The following is a 22,678-nucleotide window of genomic DNA, read 5'->3' on the forward strand; positions in this document are numbered from 1 at the left end:
GAGTATGGCGTGATATATTTTTATGAATAGGCAAACCATTCAGATGTCATGAGAATTTGTTATGTTTGTGGAGAAAGGTACCGAAAAATTCTATTCAATGCCAGGAAATGTTTGAGACTTTTGAGTCCCATACAGGGGGGAAAAGAGTAATAACTTTAACATACGTCGACAAACAGCTAATGATGCTTCTCCAAACTCGAAGAAAGCAGCACCGTCTTGCTGGAAGTTTCTTCTTAGTTCAAAATGATGAGTGTATATTTTATGACATCCTTTATTTCTTCTCGAAGTAGTCTTTATCTCTCTTTCTCTCTTTTTATGTATAATATGATTATATAAATCACAGGAATCGCAATAGAACTCTGAATCAATACAAAACCAGACAATATAGTTATCGATTCAGGTTGTGTTTATATATTCCTGCCAAATTTAGGTGTTTGTACTTAATATCGAAATCTACCCACAATTACTAGACTGATGTAGCAGTGGAGCCATTCAAGATATTATTTTTTCATAGACAAAAAACTTTCATAAGATATTGTTTTTTAGAGAGAAAAGACTTCCATCTATTCAAGTATTAAACCAAAAACAGTTCTTAATGTTCTGCCTTTAGAATGAAATGTCCAAATTAAAACTATACATAATAACTTTACTGTCTAGCCCTGCATTGATTTTCAGGTATATTTTTTAATCCTAGTCTGGCTACTCGAACTTATGTCCTCCCCACTCTGTTAGCTATGCAAATCCTGTAAATCCCTTTCAGACCCTGTAACACTAGAAAGCATCCTTTGTTGATCCCTCTGCAGAAGCAGATAATTAGGCAACCTACCTTAGCACAGTGCCAAAAGTACTGAGTTTATTATTATTATTATTATTATTATTATTATTATTACTTGCTAAGCTACAACCCTAGTTAGAAAAGTAGGATCCTATAAGCCCAGGGTCCCCAACAGGGAAAATAGCTCAGTGAGGAAAGGAAAAAATGAAAAATGAAATATTTCAAGAACAGCAACAACATTAAAATAAATATCTCCTACATAAACTGTAAAAACTTTAACAAAACAAGAAAGAGATAAACCAGACAGTACAGCGCGCCCGAGTGTACCCCCAAGCAAGCAATTACAGTGCAGTAGTTAACCCCTTGAGAGAAGAAGAATTGTTTAGTAATCTCAGTGTTGTCAGGTGTATGAGGAAAGAGGAGAATCTGTAAAGAATATGCCAGACTATTCGGTGTATGTGTAGGCAAAAGGGAAAATGAACAGTAACCAGAGATAAAGATCCAATGTAGTACTGTCTGGCCAGTCAATGGAACCCATAACTCTCTAGCAGTAGTATCTCAACGGGTGTCTGGTGCCCTGGTCAACCTACTACCTATAGCGATGGAACCTAGTTATCTACTACACAACAACATCAGTGTTCCTAATGTAACAATATGAAATAATTCGGTACTGCAACCAATAAAAATACCACAAAAGTAATAAAATTAATCTTATCAATAGAAACAACAACAACAACAACAACAAAAACATGATGAATGATCATGCAGATAAGGATAATTAGGCGATTACAATGAAATGTGGCACAAACAAAAAATGAAAAGGAAAGAAAGTTTTTACTTGAGTCATGGCTGTGTTACTGCCAGGCCATATTATAAAGCTCTCTCTCTCTCTCTCTCTCTCTCTCTCTCTCTCTCTCTCTCTCTCTCTCTCTCTCTCTCTCTCTCTCTCTCTCTCTCTGGATCTCCACAAGAAATATTTTCCTGTACTTTTTCCATGCAAGTTATTATTATTATTATTATTATTATTATTATTATCATCATCATTATTATTATTATTATTATTATTATTATTATTATTATTATTATTATTATTGTTGTTGTTGTTGTTATTATTAATGTTGCCAAATTTCAACCCAAGTATGGGAGGCAGAATTATACAAAGTTATTATTATTATTATTATTATTATTATTATTATTATTATTATTATTATTATTATTATTATTATTATTACTAGGTAAACGACAACCCTAGTTGGAAAAGGAAGATTCTATAAACCCAAGGGCTCCAACAGGGAAGATACTCCCTTGAGGAAAGGAAATATGGAAATGAATAACCTATATAAGTAACGAAACATGAATATTGAATATATAAATATCATTAGAATAGAACTGTCATATATAATCTATGAAGAGAGAGTTATGTCAGACTATTCAAAATATAAACATACGTTGCAAGTGTGAACTGCTGAAGTTCTGATGATTCAACTGCCCGATTAGGGAGTTTATTCCACAATTGGGTCACTGCTGAAAGAAAACTTCTAGAATATTATGTAGCATTGAGCCTTATGATAGAGAAGGTATGTATGTTGAAATTACCTGCATGCCTAGTATTACGAGCAGGATGGTATTGTCTGGGAAGATCAGAATGCAAAGGATGGTCAGAATTATGAAGAATCTTATGCAACATGCATATAGAACTAACTGAACGTCGGTACGAGAGATTAATATCTTGATCAGGAATGAGAAATATTATAGACCAAGTTTTTTGTCCAGTAAATTAAGATGAGATTCAGCAGTTAAAGACCAGGGAGAAGTGCAATACCAGAAACAAGGCCAAATGAAACAGTTAATACATTTCTCCAGAAAAGATCGATTACCAAACATCGTAAGAGACTTTCTCAATAAGCCTTTTTTGTGCAATTGAAGAAAAAACGTACAAAATGGTTTTCTTAAAAGTAACTTTGGAATCAAGAATCACACCTAAGATTTTAAGAGAGCTGTATAGACCTAAAGAAATATTATAAATGTAAAGATATGGATGTTGAAGGGCCCCTGTCATCGACCTATTTGCAATCATACTTTGAGATTTGTTAGAATTCAAGTTCTTGCTTCATAATTTGCACCATCCACTAATTTTAGCTAGATCTCTAATAAAGGATTTAGCAACCCCCATTTCCTCATTAAGGAGATAGAATTGAGGGAAAGAGAGTAGCATCATCCGCATATGCAACGAGCCTATTTTCTATATCAAATCACATATCATGTGTATACAGTATGGTATGAAAAGTAATGGGCCAAGAATACCAGATATCACATTCTTTTACTCACTATGGTGTCCCTAACAATTCTTTCCAATCTTTTACTTAAACATTGAATAATGATGCTAAGAAAATACTTAACCTCTCGCAAATGTTAAAGACAGTCGTAAAATCAAGACTATTCATACAAACTTTCTGACTACAATCAAGGAATTTCTGTACAGCATTGGCAAAGAAGTCTAGTGTGTGAAAGTAGAAATATCCGAACTTCTGATAATAAGTATTGATTGAAGGGTCATCTTGAACTTTTATACACACACATACACACACACACACACACACACACATATATATATATATATATATATATATATATATGTATATATATATTTATATATGTATGTATGTATACACACATATATATATATATTATATATATATATATATATATATATATATATATATATATATATATATATAGGTATTAGTTTGTTGAGTGTAGTTGGAAAAGTGTATGGTAGAATACTGATTAATAGGATTAAGGATAAAACAGAGAATGCAATCTTGCAAGTACAGGGTGGTTTTAGAAGAGGTAGGGGTTGTATGAATCAGATTTTTACAGTTATGAATCAGATTTTTACAGTTAGGCAGATATGCGAGAAATATTTAGCAAAAGGTAAGGAGGTGTATGTTGTGTTTATGGATCTGGAGAAAGCATATGATAGAGTTGATAGGGAAGCAATGTGGAATGTGATGAGGTTATATGGAGTTGGTGGAAGGTTGTTGCAAGCAGTGAAAAGTTTCTACACAGGTAGTAAAGCATGTGTTAGAATAGGAAAGGAGGTGAGCGATTGGTTTCCGGTGAGAGTGGGGCTGAGACAGGGATGTGTGATGTCGCCCTGGTTGTTTAACTTGTATGTTGATGGAGTGGTGAGAGAGGTGAATGCTAGAGTGCTTGGACGAGGATTAAAACTGTTAGGCGAGAATGATCATGAATGGGAGGTAAATCAGTTGTTGTTTGCGGATGATACTGTACTGGTAGCAGACACAGAAGAGAAGCTTGACCGACTAGTGACAGAATTTGGAAGGGTGTGTGAGAGAAGGAAGTTGAGAGTTAATGTGGGTAAGAGTAAGGTTATGAGATGTACGAGAAGGGAAGGTGGTGCAAGGTTGAATGTCATGTTGAATGGAGAGTTACTTGAGGAGGTGGATCAGTTTAAGTACTTGGGGTCTGTTGTTGCAGCAAATGGTGGAGTGGAAGCAGATGTACGTCAGAGAGTGAATGAAGGTTGCAAAGTGTTGGGGGCAGTTAAGGGAGTAGTAAAAAATAGAGGATTGGGCATGAATGTAAAGAGAGTTCTATATGAGAAAGTGATTGTACCAACTGTGATGTATGGATCGGAGTTGTGGGGAATGAAAGTGATGGAGAGACAGAAATTGAATGTGTTTGAGATGAAGTGTCTGAGGAGTATGGCTGGTGTATCTCGAATAGATAGGGTTAGGAACGAAGTGGTGAGGGTGAGAACGGGTGTAAGAAATGAGTTAGCGGCTAGAGTGGATATGAATGTGTTGAGGTGGTTTGGCCATGTTGAGAGAATGGAAAATGGCTGTCTGCTAAAGAAGGTGATGAATGCAAGAGTTGATGGGAGAAGTACAAGAGGAAGGCCAAGGTTTGGGTGGATGGATGGTGTGAAGAAAGCTCTGGGTGATAGGAGGATAGATGTGAGAGAGGCAAGAGAGCGTGCTAGAAATAGGAATGAATGGCGAGCGATTGTGACGCAGTTCCGGTAGGCCCTGCTGCTTCCTCCGGTGCCTTAGATGACCGCGGAGGTAGCAGCAGTAGGGGACTCAGCAGTATGAAGCTTCATCTGTGGTGGAAATGTGGGAGGTTGGGCTGTGGCACCCTAGCAGTACCAGCTGAACTCGGCTGAGTCCCTGGGTAGGCTGGAGGAACGTAGAGAGTAGAGGTCCCCTTTTTGTTTTGTTTCTTGTTGTTGTCGGCTACCCCCCAAAATTGGGGGAAGTGCCTTTGGTATATGTATGTATATATATATACAGTATATATATATATATATATATATATATATATATATATATATATATATATATATATATAACACATGTAATAAAACTTATTATCCGAAATCCAAAGACTTTAACTATTTGATTGGGATGATTAACCATCAGTATTCACTTCTTTCGTTTGATTATCAACTTCAGAGGTTTACTTTAGCCAAATGATCTAACAGTAACATCTAAGCATCAATCATCCATAACGTAAAATCCTTTTCTTGAAAATATTTTAATTTTTATCACAATCAAAAGTGACACTTCATGAACTAAACTTTCAGTAATTCTTGGATATTAGGCGAACCAAATTACCAAATAAAGCTTCCAGGAATCAGATTTTTTTTTTTCACAGCTGATTGTCATAAAGATCAGTTCTTAGGTTAAGAAGTGGAATAATACGGATGAATGCACAGTATAATAATTAAATTTGATTATGAAAATTGTAATGACACTGGATTATATAAAATAACATTATAGTTTGGTGCAATCATCATAGTTAAGAAATTATCCCACATGAAATATTAGGAACTAGAAATAAATGAAACAGTACAAACTCATGAGAGCACAACAACTATAGGTCTTTACTGTTTGCTACTTGGAGAAGCATGTTAACCACTTATGAAGACGTTACAGATATTTTAGTTTGAAAAAATGTGATAAAAATGAGCCCAAAAAATGAATCTAATATTAAGCTATAAGTGCTCGCCCGAGGTTCACATAAGATTGCGATTCATTATAACGCTCTGCTTCAAGTCACGTAAAGAAAAATATACCTGCTAAGATTTATTTCGCACAGATTTAGCTTCTGATCTAAGAATCCCCAACACACACACACACTTATCTCACAGCCTTACGGCCATTAGAACTTTAAACGTGGAACCTTTCTGTGTTTACGGAAAGCTAAGGAAAACAAGAAATGTTAAAACGACGAACGTAATTGTCTCATACGCCTTTGACTTTTTCATTTTAATATATTTCACACAGGCCTCAAAAGATAAAGTACAATGATAATACATTTTATTTTATTTTGTATCTTCGGAGTATAAAGAATCTTTGGTGGGATGAGCTTTCATTAACAAACAAGAAATGTTAAAACGACGAACATAATTATGTCCTATGCATTTGCCTCTTTCTTTTTAATATATTTCATACATGCTTCAAAGGATAAAGGACAGTGATAATACATTTCATTTTGTTTTTGTTTTTTTTATCTTCTGAATAGAAATTATCTTTCGGTAGATAATCTTTTATTAGGGACATCCCATTCCCTTTCTGAAGCCTGTAGAATATAAGCATATTTGTTGCTAACCTCTCCTCTTTTTAGAACTTCCTACACTATCCCCAGCACAGAACCATTACCCTTTTTTCTGTCTAGTTGTTTTTGTCTACTTAGAGACTCCACAAGGCATATGGACTCAACAGCCCTCACTATCATATTCCTATTTCTAAGGCTCCACTGCCCTTTCTCTTCTTTTATAATATCCTAGTTTAACATTTACTCTTGTGGTTTATTTTTCCCTGTGTTGATGATGCGTTTTGCGTTTCCATTGAATAGATTACATGGCAAACCTGGTAATTTGATATGAAAAAAATATCATCGTGTCATTATTAGATCTTTGGTGTTGATGTAGTGGTATTATTCTTTCTATAAATACACATACTGTGTGACTGAGTCTCCACTCAGTGTAATGTAACGTGATTGTATTCCAAATTATAGGAATATCCCGTCAGTTGTAATTCTTAATGAAGTTAAATTACAATCACTATAGATAGTCATTTTAGACATACGAGAAATTGGTATCGAAGGAGCAGATTTCATCCTGATAAAATAAAGAAAGAAAGGACGAAGTAAAGAAAAAAAAAGAATAGACATTGCTGCCGACGCCATTGCTGTTGCTGATTTGAAATTCATGAATTCCTTTACATCTGTCATAAACTGGCAAAAGGACTTCCATGACAAGTTCTTACAATTCGGACGCCCTACGCCCTACGGCCTCCAATCCACCCACCCAATTTCCCCTTGCTCTTTGTCTATCCACTGTATTGCCGAAGACCTTTTTCTTTTCTCTCTCCAGTGTCATTTTCAACGTTCATCTTTTTCTTCTGCTACCAATACCGCACACACAGCAGCGCCACCTCTAAACATTGCTTCTCATCATCTCCTTTGTCATCACAATAATGATCTCTCTCTCTCTCTCTCTCTCTCTCTCTCTCTCTCTCTCTCTCTCTCTCTCAACACACCCGAAAATGTATTTATAATTCGATATTGGATTCAAGTTTGTTGATGTAACATAATTTGGTGTAAACAAAAAAGTTCAAGTGAATAATACAGTATGATATGTCAGTTCAGCGGACATGATTCAGCTTTATCACTTGTATTTGTCTGCAGTATATTTAGTGAGTAAGGATACGAACGTAACTGTCGTCGCAGTGCCAATAAATTCTCATTGCTCGTGAACTCGTATTTTTTTCTTCAGCTAAAGGTCCACGCAATTCAATTCTTGGCCAACGCTGTAAAGTTCGTTTGCATTTCATTTTACACTGTTCTTCATACTCTCTCTCTCTCTCTCTCTCTCTCTCTCTCTCTCTCTCTCTCTCATACATTAAGGTGTTTTGTTTTATATCACTTTTTATTTCAGCCTTTTACTCTGCTGAGTTTATTTTACAATTATCGTTAAAATGCTTGCTATTAAAAATAACATACTTATCGGAAATAAAGTCACCCATACACTTCAAATGTCTTTTATGATCTTTGATATTAGTATTGCTATATGATTATAGATTTGCGGCCAGTCGAAATTTAGTCCATTATAAACCGCGTAAAGCCAATAACTTTAATTTATATGTAATTGATATTTTGTATATCTCCGCTACCATATGGATGAGTACAGAAAAAAAGACAGGTTAATTATATATGTATATGAACTTTGGATCAAGTGGTATCGGGTTTTAAAAGTATCGCATCACGAGACCGAATGTTTCTGTCTCAGTGAAAATGAATATATAATATACGAGTGTACCCGAGCCATAAAAAATGACGTCTAAAGATTTAGATAGAAATGCACACACATATATATTCAACCCTTCTCACCCCTACCTTTTCCTAACTACAATCCGCTGGTTCGGCAATTTGTCGGAGACTGTGTTCCGAGTGTACCTCTCGGAGTATAATCAGACACTTGATCTTTAATATATAATGGATATTAACATCTTCGCCACAAAGCACATTTCTCTGAGCGGCTCCACCAGTTGTACAGTGTCGGGAATAAATTGAACCTGAATACATTTTATAGTTATTCCCTTAAGGCTTTTGTAAAAATCGTATATGAATAAAATGATTTATGCTTTTCTTATGACCAATAATTTGGTTATTTTGTTTGTTGTTAGAGAACAAAGGTACCGTTATATTAAGTGGCTATTGTTTTGATCGGCAATCTCAAGGCCCTCTTACTCTGCCGACTGACTTTAACTGACCTTGGTTGCTAGGGGTGACTAAATTTGTGACTACAGAGGTAGTAATTAACTTGAATAATCCGATTATTCTCTCCATATACTGTACACCTGATTCTTTTAGCAAATGTTGGTTCTTTCTTTTTTTATTTGTTTTTATTATTTTCTAACAGTACTCGTTACGTAAAGACTAACTATGTACAGGAACTGATCAACCTTAATTTTTTTGGTACCTAGATATGTAACCAACAAACGATACAACAAAAGTGTCAGTGTATAATCCTCGAGTAACCAAAGACAGGATAATGCCTTCAGAAGCCTCTCAAAATATTTGAAATATTTATCTAAATATAAACATTATTTCTTATGTCATTGTATATCAAATTACGGCTTGAGGTTCTGGGTAACTTAATGTTGACGTATATCCATACTCTCATAATCCTCGCTACTATTTTACATTATGCAACCTGACGTCAAGTTCATATATATTATTGGTCATCATCATCATCATCATCATCTCCTCCTCCTCCTGACGCAAAGGGCCTCTGTTATATTATAGCTAGTCGTCTCTATCTTGAGCTTTTAATTCAATATATCGCCATTCATCATCTCCTACTTCACCCTTCATAGCCCTCTTCCATGTAGGCCTGGGTTATACAACTCTTTTAGTGCCTTGTGGAGCTCAGGTAAAGGTTTGCTGAACTAATATCTCATTGGGAATAGAAGAGCATGCCCAAACCATCTCCATCTACCCCTCACCATGATCTCTTTCACATATATCACTCGAGTAATCAATCTCGTATAGTTTCATTTCTAATCCTTTCCGGCCATTTAAATGTCATTATTCCTTTGAGGGTTTTGTTCTCAAATATATAAAATCTCTTGGATATTGTTTCATTGTAATACCACGCCTCATGTCCATAGAGTAACACCGATCTCAATAAATTGATATATAATGTGATTTTTATATATAATTTCAGTCGATTTGATACCCAAATTATATAAATCTGGCCATTGCGTGATTGCTCTTTTTCTACCTCATTAATCCTTTCTCCTTGCAATGATATTTCATCTTCCATTGCATATTCCCTTCTTATTACCTCCGCCAAGCGGCGGAGGTTATGTTTTCGGTTCGGTTTGTTTGTTTGTTTGTTTCTCTGTTTGTCTGTCTGTCTGTGGACAACGTAGAGGCCACATTTCTACACGGAATCACTTCAAACTTGGCCAAGTAGTTCCCCAATGTGTATGGAAGAACTGATTAAATTTTGGTCAAGGTCACCCCAAGGTCAAGGTCACAGGGGTCACTGGTGTCACTATGACATAAGTGGCCATATCAAGAGACAGAAATAAAGCACTGACTTTTGCATAAGCCAACAGGGAAGTCCTAGTCCAGGCGCAACCCATGGGTGATGTTCAAATTTATAAAGGTCAAAGGTCAAGGTCATATTGGTGCATTATATCAATGTCATATTAAGTATCAGTGGCAAATGAACAAAGATCACTTGAAGGTCAAAAGTCAAGCAGGTCACTTGAAGGTCAAGGTCACGTGAAGGTCAAGGTCACGTGAAGGTCAAGGTCACCTGAAGGTCAAGGTCACGTGAAGGTCAAGTACATTTGAAGATCAAGGTCACTTGAAGCCAAGGTCATGTGAAGGTCAAGGTCACGTGAAGGTCAAGGTCACTTGAAGGTCACGTGAAGGTCAAGGTCATGTGAAGGTCAAAGTCACATCAATTCATGATTCTAGGACATATGGCGCTCTAGGTCACCTTGGCGGAGGTATGTCCTCTACGAGGACCATGTCCGCGTTCAGGACTTGCTCACTTGTTATCTTTGTCTTTCTTCTATTTATTTTGAGCCTAACCTCATGTGATATTTCATGCATTCTGGTAAGCAAGCATTGCAAATCCTGTAGTGTTCTGCTAATAAGGACAGCTTCATCAGCATACTGTAGGTCAGCTAATTTCCTATTACAAATCCAGTCCAATCCTTCTCCACCAACCTCAACTGTTCTATGCATTACAAAATCAATGAGGCGGATAAACAATATAAGTGACAACATTCCCTTGGCGTACTCCACTATTCACTGAAAATTCATTTGAAAGAACTCCACTAACATTAACTTTAGCCATGCTCGTGAACAGACTTAATCAAGTTTACATATGTAAGAGGAACTGCATAATAATGCATAAAAATGGCCGGTGCACACTATCAAAGGCCTTTTCATAGCCCACAAATGGCACTAAAAGTGGATTCCTATATTATTCACATTGCTGTACAACTTGTCTTAAAATAAAAAGTTCCTCGGTTCAACTTCTACTTTTTCTAAATCCTAATTGTTCATCTCTCAGCTTTTCATCAATCTTTTTTTTTGTAGTTTCTTCAGAATAACCATACTATATATTTTCATGACTACTGACGTAAGTGTGATGCCTCTTTAAATATTGCAATCAGTTAGATCTCCTTTTTTTTTGGCATTTTCACCAACATTCCTAGCTCCCATTCATCACGTTTCTCTTCTTCACGCCACATTCTACAAAATAATCGTGTATACTGGAAGTCACTTCATTGTCGGCTCTCCATCTCTTGAGTTTTTTTAATGATAGCTTTGGCTTCAAACACACTGAATTCATTCATGAGATCACCAAGGTCTTCCACAGCTTCAGGTATTTCAATCAAATTATTCCCTTCCAGCGTTGCCTTTCTTCATTTTCTGTTATTCTAACAGACCCATCTCTCTCTCTCTCTCTTTCTCTCTCTCTCTCTCTCTTTTTTTTTTTTGATGGGTATAAATATTCTCTCCAGTCATTTCTGGCTTCTCTTTTGACCCCACTATCATTACTGGAATACGTAGCTTGTTCTATCTTGTAATATGCATTATATGCTCGAAAACATTCAACAATCATTTTCTGTATTTTCTGGTTTTTATAGTATCTCAAGTATCATTTGATATCCATGGCTTTCTTCTTGTAACTACATGTCCCAAAACTTCACTACCAACTGACTGATATATGTTCTTAATATTATACCAGTCTTCGTTAATTGTCTGATCTTCGTCTCTTTTCGCTTCAATACTGGGATGTTTTCCACATGAAAGGCCTTGATCTTTTAACATTTTGTTTAACTACGGCTACAGAAAGGCCATTGCAAATTCGGACAAAGCTTCCCCAATTGTGTGGTAAGTTGCTGGCTTATAGTGGAGTCGCTCTCTTGGCTTTTCGTGTTATTGAGGACGTCTTCAAAGATTAGCGGTTATGTGGCCAAAGGAACTGAATTTTGTCCCGACAAGCATTCTTTATAAGCAATAAATTCACATTGGGCGTTTAATTTTATATTGTTTATTACGGTTATATTTCTAAGGATGCTGAAAAAAAATTATTTGTAGTATGGAGCGTATTATATATCATGAGTTCGGATGAGGTATTTTTTTAGTGACGATAAATTTTATTGTTATTGAAATGATTGAATACCTTGCAAAAGGAGGAAATAATATTGAAGTTTGCTAGACATAGTGAACTAAATTTCAGATTCTAATCGCTGTTCATTGATAAAAACATGTATTTATCGGCATTAGCCAATGCTCCTAAAGAAAAGACGGAGAGGAGATATATTGGAGCTTCTACCCATTTCCATAGGAAATGAATACAGCATCGTCGTGCCTGATACTGAAAACTCTTCAAACAAAAGACAAATACGGTTTACTGTAGTAGTAATGACTCCAATAGGATAACGCATCTATTAATGTTCTTCAGTGTTTGACCCCTCGGAAAAGGAAATCGGCTTTATTTTCAACATTCAATAATTTTCGAAAAACAATAACCATAAATTCCCTTTGTTTGATTGTTTATGTTAAACAACCCAGTCTATCCTTGTTACTCCCAGCATAGCTTGACAATGTTTATTAAGCACCAACTCCGGATGTTTGGGGGAAAAATATACATACACACACACACACACACACACACACACATATATATATATATATATATATATATATATATATATATATATATATATATATATATATATATATATATATATATATATATATGTCTGTGTGTGTGGGGGGATGTGTGTATATAAAAAAGGAGGAAATACGATAATGATGTAATTAGTCGTTTAATTAATAGATATTGCTAGTAATTTGATTATGAAGAATATAAAAATTGTAAGTAAAACTCTTTGGAATATAATACAAATGAGAGAGAGAGAGAGAGAGAGAGAGAGAGAGAGAGAGAGAGAGAGAGAGAGAGATTACAATTAAACGTGATTCAATAATTCAATAATGAAGTAGCAAAATAAAGAGAATTCCATTGTAAATAAGTTGATAAGTATTGAAAGAGAACGAAATAAAAATGAAATGTAGTTAGAGGAAAAGAAAATAAATGTAAACTACATGGATATCCATAATGATTAAACCTTATACATTGCAACTTATCAGTGTAACAATAAGGTATTTAATGATTGAAAGAATTCCAAAATAAAGGCCAATGAATTAGTGACGGCTCTCTCTCTCTCTCTCTCTCTCTCTCTCTCTCTCTCTCTCTCTCTCTTTGTATCAGCAACATGGCTGGTGATGCTTTCCCGTCACGCCTCTCGTAAAACTCGCACAGACTAAGAAAAAGCCGTTTATTTTTTTCGAATTGAATGGATTCGTCAGGTCTATTAAAGAAGTCGTTTACAGCTCACTCAGGTTAGGGTTACGGAAATATTATTTCCTTCTCCTTTATTGTATCTAAGCTTTGTCGAAGACAGTATTACAAGAATTCTCATCTTACAATTTTAAACTTGCCATAATTCATAAGGAGAATATATGAAAATGTCAGTTGAATCGGGTAAATTCTAATAATCGTATTATATTACTTTTTTTTTCTAAGGTTCAAAAGTTAAATATAACTTCCATTACATGTTAGATTTCCTTGAATACTAGATTATCTTTAGTAATTGGATTAAATTGATTACATACAAATGAATGTTTTCTTTTTTGAATAAAGTTGTATTTTCCTCAATAGAAGTATGATTACATACTATAATTTTCTCTATATCATAATGTTTTTGATGTCAGAACAATTTTAGTTTATACTCAAAAGGTAATGTCAGTTCTCTACTGAATAAGACAAAGTGCAATGGTAATGACATCAACATATGAAGAGATGTTCAAACCGCTATATGTGATATACTGATAACTAAATAAGGTTTCGAAGTTAAAGTTTGTTATTATTTAATTCTAAGAAAGTTGAATTGAATTTCATAAGATGAATAACACACCGAATATTACGATTAACTATTAGCAATTTCTTCAAGTCAGTATTTTAGTGTGTTTTTTATTTAATGGGAGATTGTCTAGAATTCCAACAAAATTTAGGAATTGATTATCACAATAGGAATACTCACAAATTAGATTTCTTGTCATATAAAAATGTGTTGATTTTTGGTGCTGGTATTATAAAATTTCGTTTCATATTCTAGAGTTTCAGATGTATTTTTTTTTTTGTTATGTATAGTATGAGAAATAGTAATGAATCGATCATTGTTACTATTTTTCCCTGTTGGATCCCTTGGGCTTATAGCATCTTGGTTTTACAACTATTGTTGTAGCTGAGATAATAATAATAATAATAATAATAATAATAATAATAATAATAATAATAATAATAATAATGATAATAATAATAATAATAATAATAATAAGAGAAAACTTTCCCCAAAGAGTTGCGAGGATATGAAATAAAAAAAAAATCCTCCCGGATTCCTTGTTACATTAGAAGTAATGAACACGATCTCATTTACCTTGAAATGTCATATCATACTACCCTTATTTCTCTCTATCACATTCCTTTTGACCAAGATATCCATGCTCTTGTTTATCCAAATACTATTAAACATTGTATTTTCCTGGTAGAGAAATATTCACTTTAAAACAACAAGAAATGCAATAAAAAAATTTCTAATATGATTATCAAAATCTAAACATCAATATCAATAACTAGAAATCTTCCATATCAGCCATAAGTCCTAATCGGTGTTATGTTGTCAGGAGGGCAGCTTTATGAATGTTTGTTTTTCACTAAATATTGATAATCATTGTAACTAGTAGAAGCAGGAAATAGCACTATATATCACATGTAATAAAGTTCCCGAAAAATTCGTGTATGAATATTTACGTTCTAATTCACATAAGTTTAAGAATATATTTATAGACTTGAAAAACAATAAATAAATGCAAAAGGTTATAAAAATTGTCCCGTACAACCTCTTTCGGAACAACTCAAGAAAGCGTTTTGCAAAGCATAAAAAAAAATCTCCGTGGGATATATATATATATATATATATATGTATATATATATTATATATTTATATATATATATATATATATATATCTATACACACACACACACACATATATATATATATATATATATATATGTATGCATATGAGGGCGTATGCATACAAATACGCGTGTGTGTATATATAGAATATACACACACACACACACACACATATATATATATATATATATATACGTATTTGTATACATGTGCATATATTGATATATATGTGTGTATATATATATATATATATATATATGTATATATATGTATATTATATATATGCATATATATGTATATATATATATATATATATGTGTGTGTGTGTGTGTGTATGTATATGTGTATGTGTTTGTATGTGGATGGACATATATATATTCTAAAAGTCAGGCCTTCTCTATCATGAGGCTCAATACTACACAGTATTCTAGAAGTTTTATTCCAGCTGTTACCAAGTTGTGGAATGATCTTCCTAATCGGGTAGTTGAATCAGTAGAACTTCAAAAGTTCAAAGTTGGAGCAAATGTTTTTTTTTTTTTTTTTTTTTTTTTTTTTTTTTTTTTGACCAGGCTGACATGAGTCCTTTTATAGTTTATATATGACATATCTGTTTTTGACGTTGTTAATAGTTTATATGGGACATATCTGATTTGACGTTGTTACTGTTTTAGAATGATTTATTGATAACTTGTTCTCATCATCTATTTATTCCCTTATTTCCTCTCCTCACTGGGCTATTTTTCCCTATTGAAGCACTGGGCTCATAGCATCTTGCTTTTCCACCTAGGGTTGTGGCTTGGCTAGTAATAATAATAATAATATTCACATTTCTACATTTCTAATTTTTATTCTCAATAAATTCATATTTTTTAATGAATATTAAAGATAATAATTGTATTTACGGTAATTTAAAAGCCTTCGAATATATGTTAGTTTATTGACCCAATTAAAAATAGAAAACAAATACCCGGCATTATTATTTTTATTTATGGATTTTATCCTCACTAACCCCATACATTGGTTATATATTGCGATCGTAATTATCTTTTTTCTTATTCATGCCACCTTTCAATTTATTTTATTAAAAATGTGCATTAAACTACTGTATTTCATTAAAGTTCTACATAATTTAATTCCGACTATAGATCACTTCTTATCTATAACAAATAGTGAAATATAAGTGGCTATTGCCGAGTTTTTGACTCTGGAATTAATCATAAATACTTGGACTATTGCAACGAGGCCATCCGAGAAATGCAATGAATTTCATTAAAATTAGTATTTGACTGGTTTAGATGATATTTTAAAGGTCTTTAAAGGTCGCTCATGAATGACACAGGCAAGGGACAGTAACATTGCCCTATCAAGCAGGTCAATGCCCTAGAGACTGACCATATATACATATGATCAGCGCCCAAGCACCCTCTCCACCCAAGCTAGGACCAATGAAGGCAAGGAAGTGGCTGCTTATGACGCAGGAGATAGACCTATAGGCTCCCCCAAAACCCCCATCCTTAGCTCGCAAGGATGGTGAGGTTGCCGCGACCAAAGGAAATAACGAGTTTGAGCGGGACTCGAATTCCAGTCTAGCCATCGCCAAGCAAGGACGCTACCACCCGGCCACTACTACCACGATATTCTGTCCCTGAAAAGTAATACGTAGAACTTACCTTTGATTTTTGTAGAATAATCCAGTCTTCCGTGGCGTTTATCTGAAAAAGAAAAAGAATACATCATTAGTTAGCCAGGAATGATTTGGTGGGGTTTATATTTGTACAACTTTGGGCAACAACTTTTTTTCCCCAAGAATACCTGAAATGCTACATTCAGACTTTCCTGTATATTATGAAAGTTAAACCTTAATATCAGAACAGAATGGCAGATAGAATAGTACAATAGTGGACATGAATTCAGCGCAAGATCAGTGAAGCATTGTTGCACAGAAGTACGTCTGAAAAAGGAAGGACAGTACAATTTAGTGGTTGATTATTTTAAATATACTGCGTTGACATTGTGATCAGAAACAAAATGTACGTTAAGGACGTTTGTAATCAGTGTTCATGTTTTAGAAATTTATGCGAAAATGATATTAGGGAACATTTGATGGCAGTTAATTTTTCAGCACACAATATTTGCGAGACAATGCTGTTGAAATTTCGATGTGAGTATTTGACGATCTCTGTAGTTTAAACTCTTAGTCTGAGAGCTTAGATTATTTTCCCATCTTCGTACTTCGAAACATTGCACCCAAATTATTGATGGTTTTTTTCTAAGTACTTTATCCCAAGGAGACTGAGCATCACTGAAGAAGTAATACACACCGAGATAGTCATTCTCTCAAGTAAAGTTTTTACCACTTACATGCATTCTCAGCATCTTCTACATTCATAAACATTTTATTGATTTTTGAAGGCTACACTCTACTTTTTGTCTGTAAAATTAGATAACCCGCAAAACATTTTGGGAACAATCATCTAGAAAAATCCTCTACATTGAGAAAAGGCACATTGTTCTTATAATATCAATAGCTTGTGGTAGCTAAGCACTATCGTCGGTAACTCAAACGCTATAGTTTATGATTTATAGATTTACACAAGCTCTGATATATTTTTTACAGCACAAACACTTGCTGTTTTTGTACTGTAAAGTATGGGTAGTTTTCTGTACTGTTTTTAAGTTTGATGTAGCCATCGTCATTACTCTACTTTCCTAGGTATCACTTCGGTGGAAGAAGGTCTTGTGTACTGTTCATTCCTTTGCGCATGTTTATTCCTTGTATTTGCTTCTCATTAGTGACTTTTAAACCTTAAATTCATATGCCATCTCTTTAACTTTCTCTACAAAACATAATACCTCACTCCGTCTTTGGTGTACTAAGTAATAATCTCAATATCAAACGTTTTGAGGTCCCTATGAATTCTACCCTCAATCAGTAGAAAATTATTCCTATTAACACTTTCCTCATCCAAACACACCTTGCACACAGTCGTCAGCTGTTTAATCACACGTTTACAACTGTGTTACCTCATCCCAGGTAGCTACACGAGAGACATCACAGGTGTGAAGTAATACAGTCGTACCCATATATACATACATACATACATATGTATATATATACATACATATATATATATATATATATATATATATATATTGCTATGTTTATTTTCATGTTCAATTTATGTAGTTCCTTATAGATATTATATATGGAACATTCGTGTCTGTCACCAAAAAAGTGGCATTGTTGATCTGGCAGCATTGTATAATTGATATTCAGCTATCTCATAGTACCAGGATGTAGCCTGGCAGTGCTCATTTTGCTTCTTCCTCCGTATGTTTGTGAAACGCTTAAACAATATGAGCCAGGTTTTTACAAGATGGCGTGTCTTTCCCTCTTCCAGTTACAGTCTCACGAATAAAATATCCTTATAACTAGCCTTCGTGTCTTACTTTTTAATCATGAGTTATTTCGATTGTTCATGCTCGTTATTGTCATCCTTGGACTCTCAGATATCTACTTCATTGCGCAAAGTTTTCCATTATAAAGCATTCTGTATTTCCCTTCTCCATCTACATCTATTTGCAGATTGAACAATATCTTATTTACCTTGAAATATTATCTCATATTACCCCTATTTCTCCCTTTCACGTTCCTCTTGACCGCCATATCCGTGTTTTTGTATACCCAGATACTAGATAAAAAAATTTCCTTCTGAAATATACCACACATAATATTCTTTTCCTACTGACTCAATGATCCCCCTTCCATCAGGCGTATTGCATACTTCTCGTATACTTTCTCCACTTCATATTTTGAGTTCTAGGCTTGTATGTCATTCATTGCATTCCTCATAGTTTGCTCCTTTGCTCTTCCCATCTTATTGTCATTCTTACATACCATAATTACTTTAATAGGCTGATTTTATATGCTTGTCCCTCTCGCTCAAATTATCATTTAACTGTAATAGAATTGTGCCAGTGTATTTTTCTTCCTTTTGTGTATTGATAATCATTATGTCCACATATGGATAATAGTGACCCTAATTCAAACATAATAAAATTAATTCTGTGGTATCTTTATCTGAAATATTTTTTATAAGCTCAAAATTTACGAAGAAATCTACTTTATAATGGATTGTCAATACATTCAACAATTTTAATAATCAGATTGGCGCTCAAGATAAATTATTACTTTAAAATATTTTTGACAAGTAAAAGAAAAGCGCATTTATAGAAATGATATTCAATATCAGTAAGTAATATTTATGAAACAACCATATATTGTAAAAAGAAATAAAATCAAATGATAATGAACTGCAGTTACTCGTAAGTTCTTGTGAATAATACGTATCAAAGTATTATTTATGGATGCGTGTCATGTAGTTTAGAACTGACTACTCAACCATTTAATTTGTCGCGAAAATTAGCTCACTGTGGGTCACATTCCAAAACTTCAACATATTCGTAAGTATTAGCAACATTCTCTAAGTCTCGCTTAAGTTAAGGTCAAAGTTGGAGAACAGACTTCTCAAGTTACTCGGGACCCAACATAAACTTTGGCACAGTCTCAGGTAAACGCACCTTTGCCAAACGGCTTTTCTGAGGAGCGGTGATAATTAGTTTATAATGTACCAGCCCTACATCAAGATAAACCTTCAAATCTTTATATTATAATATTTACGAGGTTAATGTAGTCCTCATGAAAGCACATTCTATAGAAGAAACTTGCTTCTTATTCTCCTCTTTCTATATTGATTGTAATAAATTAGAGCACGCACACATACACAAAGAAACACACAGACACATACACACACCTATATATATATGTATATATATATATATGTATATATTTATATATATGTATATATATGTATATATATATATATATATATATATAATATATATATATATATATATATATATATATATTTCATGACCGTTATTAGTCCACTGCAGGTCTAAATCCTCAGGCGTTCCTTCCACTTGCGTCTGTTTATGGTCTTTCTGTGCCATTCCACGGCTGCAAACTTTCTTTTCTTCGTTCGTCACTACATCGTCTTCTCTTCCTCCCCCTGCTTTTTTGAAAATCTCTAGGAAACTATTCTGTTATTCTTAATGCCCATATATTGTCTGTCATTCTCATTGTATGTCCTGTCCATGCCCATTTCTTTTTCTTGCAAGTTGTTAGAATATCCTTTAGTTTGCTTACTTGTCCTTGTTGCTCTTTTTCTGTCTCTTAGTGGTACTTTTTCCATAGCTTTCTGAGTAATAAATATGTTATATTTTAAGGCTTTGGGAATGCGCTAAGTTAATACAGTTAGAATCATCTTATTAAACACTTCTTTTTAGAGGAAGTGGTATATATAAATATATATATATATATATATATATATGTATGTGTATATATATATATATATATATATGCTGTATATGCATTACTTCCCTTTCCTCTAATTGAAAACGAAACTTTGTTTTATCTCTATTTATTCAGCTTCAAAAAAAAAAAACAGATTGAGATAGGAGAGATTAGTGGCTATTTCCTGACTTTTTGTAAAACTATCTGGTAGGTACTTAAAGCTGTCCAGAATGATATGTGTTTTTAGAACAGCCTAAATAGAAATTTGTGTATGATTAGATGGTGGTGAACTCTCTTACATAGAAAATTTAGATTGATCGGAATTATTATTATTATTATCATTATTATTATTATTACTAGCCAAGCTACAACCCTAGTTGGAAAAGCAAGACGCTATAAGCCCAAGGGCTCCAACAAGAAAAAATAGCCCAGTGAGGAAAGGAAATAAGGAAATAAATAAATGATGAGGATAAATTAACAATACAGTATATCATTCTAAAAACAGTAACAGCGTCAAAACAGATATGTCCTATATAAACTATTAACAACGTCAAAAACAGATATGTAATAATAACTATAAAAAGACTCATGTCAACCTGGTCAACATTAAAAACGTTTAAAATCGGGATATTGTTATTGTCTTCCTCTTTTACAGTAATTTATATGGGGGAAACGAAGGAATTGAAGTTAGGAACATAACCTTCTAGATAAATATTTTCTTTTAGAATACCTAGAATATCATCTGCAGTAGAAATAACAAACAATTTGCGAGGATCAAACTGAAAGTGCCATTTAGTATCGAAAGCTCCATATATTTGTTGGATGAAAGATAGGACAAAGACTTACCAAATGTCATTTAAAACACCTGTTTATATTAATCTCCATTAAAGCTTTACTTATACTTATGAATGCAAAAACAAACGTGGTCATTAATGTTATTGGACGTTGATAATAACTCGTAAGAATGTAAAATATCAGACAGGAAATCAAATAAGTCATCAAGAGACATTCATGTAAAAAATATAATTAAATCAGAACTGGTTAAACATTGGTTAGACATTGCGATCATATTTTTTTTTTTATTCATGGCAAAGATAAACCTAATTTTGTATATGTGAAGTTGAAATGGAGTAATTTCAAGTACGAAGAAACATCGGATAGACGTAAGTATATTATTTTTAATAAATCAAAAAGGGTTAAAAATATTTTAGACTTTGCGATCATATTATTTTATTTATCGCAAAGATAAACATCATTTTGCATATGAAAGATGAAATGGAGTAATTTGAAGTACGAAGAAACATCGGATAGAGGTATCTTATTTCTAAATCTGTAATTTTGTTTCTGATAACAATTGCATTTACTTTTTATATTTCTGTGATATGCAAGTTGCTATAAGTTTTTAAGAATTTAGTGCTATTGTAAAACGTTTTGCGAAATTAAATTAGTCTTCACACCCCATTAAAGAATATATTAACATTGCTTTATGTCTAATGTATTCTGTAATGAGGTCTCTATACCCCACTAATTTCTTATAGCGTTTAACAGCCTTAAATTGTTTGAGAAATGATAGAGACGTGAATGTCACTAAAGCAGGCAAGGCAAATATAGTAGTTATTGTGACCAGAATTGCATATTTAGAACAAAAAAATCACTTTAATCCTATGTTTATTCGTCCTTGAAATTAAGAGTTAATCCTCAAGCTGATGTTACCAAAGGTTTTAAAAAACACTTATAATCAATTCTAGATGAAGATAAATCCCTAAATGAATCTCCAATTTCAACTGGATCACCATTATCTGATTAATATGGTTTAATTAAAACGCATAAACCATGATATTAAATAAGATTAATTATCATTGCAACTGGAGATATTAGTTCGAAATTATCCAGATTTAATAAAGTTTCTCTCTCCGATATTAGGCCCCAATTCACATTCACATAATATGAAAAAATAAGTTAATCTTTGCGATGGATTGCAAAGTATTATCACGATACCTTATGATAATAATACTATATTTAAACTGGTTCTGAAAAGTGCTCTAAATTATCAGGAATTAATTTCATATAGGATTATTTCATATTTATCTTTTATATCATAAGTACTGTAATATGTAATTCTTGATAAACTAATCAGTCACTTCAAAGAAATAAAATCTTCACCAGACAACCATTCTGCTTACAGAAAATTATACTCTACGGAGACAGATATCTGTTTGGTGGTAAATGATAATGCTGGAAATAATTATTTATATGTGTATATATATATATATATATATGTATATATATATATATATATATATATGCGTATATGTATGTATTTTTATATTTGTATGGATATCCATGAAATATTTTCTGTCATTTTTTTCTTTTAATTCAATAATGTAAATGAATTCCCTTTGTCAGTTTACGTAAATCTAGGCTTAAAATATTGTTTGTTTC

The 22,678-nt window shown here is 33.3% G+C and overlaps 2 protein-coding genes across 2 annotated transcripts in view; one reads left to right on the plus strand and one right to left on the minus strand.

Annotated features, from left to right (window-relative positions):
* Positions 1 to 22,678, plus strand: part of LOC137657246 (somatostatin receptor type 2-like) — a 170,116-nt gene that overhangs the window by 146,894 nt on the left and 544 nt on the right. The gene's annotated exons all lie outside the window — the stretch shown is intronic.
* LOC137657241 (somatostatin receptor type 2-like) overlaps positions 1 to 22,678 on the minus strand; it is a 106,076-nt gene that overhangs the window by 28,643 nt on the left and 54,755 nt on the right. The window contains exon 2 of the mRNA XM_068391580.1: positions 16,551 to 16,592. The gene's annotated coding sequence lies outside the window, so the exon portion shown is untranslated. The remainder of the gene's footprint in view (positions 1 to 16,550; positions 16,593 to 22,678) is intronic.

Source organism: Palaemon carinicauda, chromosome 1 (assembly GCF_036898095.1).
Source record: "Palaemon carinicauda isolate YSFRI2023 chromosome 1, ASM3689809v2, whole genome shotgun sequence".
NCBI classification, from domain to species: domain Eukaryota; kingdom Metazoa; phylum Arthropoda; class Malacostraca; order Decapoda; family Palaemonidae; genus Palaemon; species Palaemon carinicauda.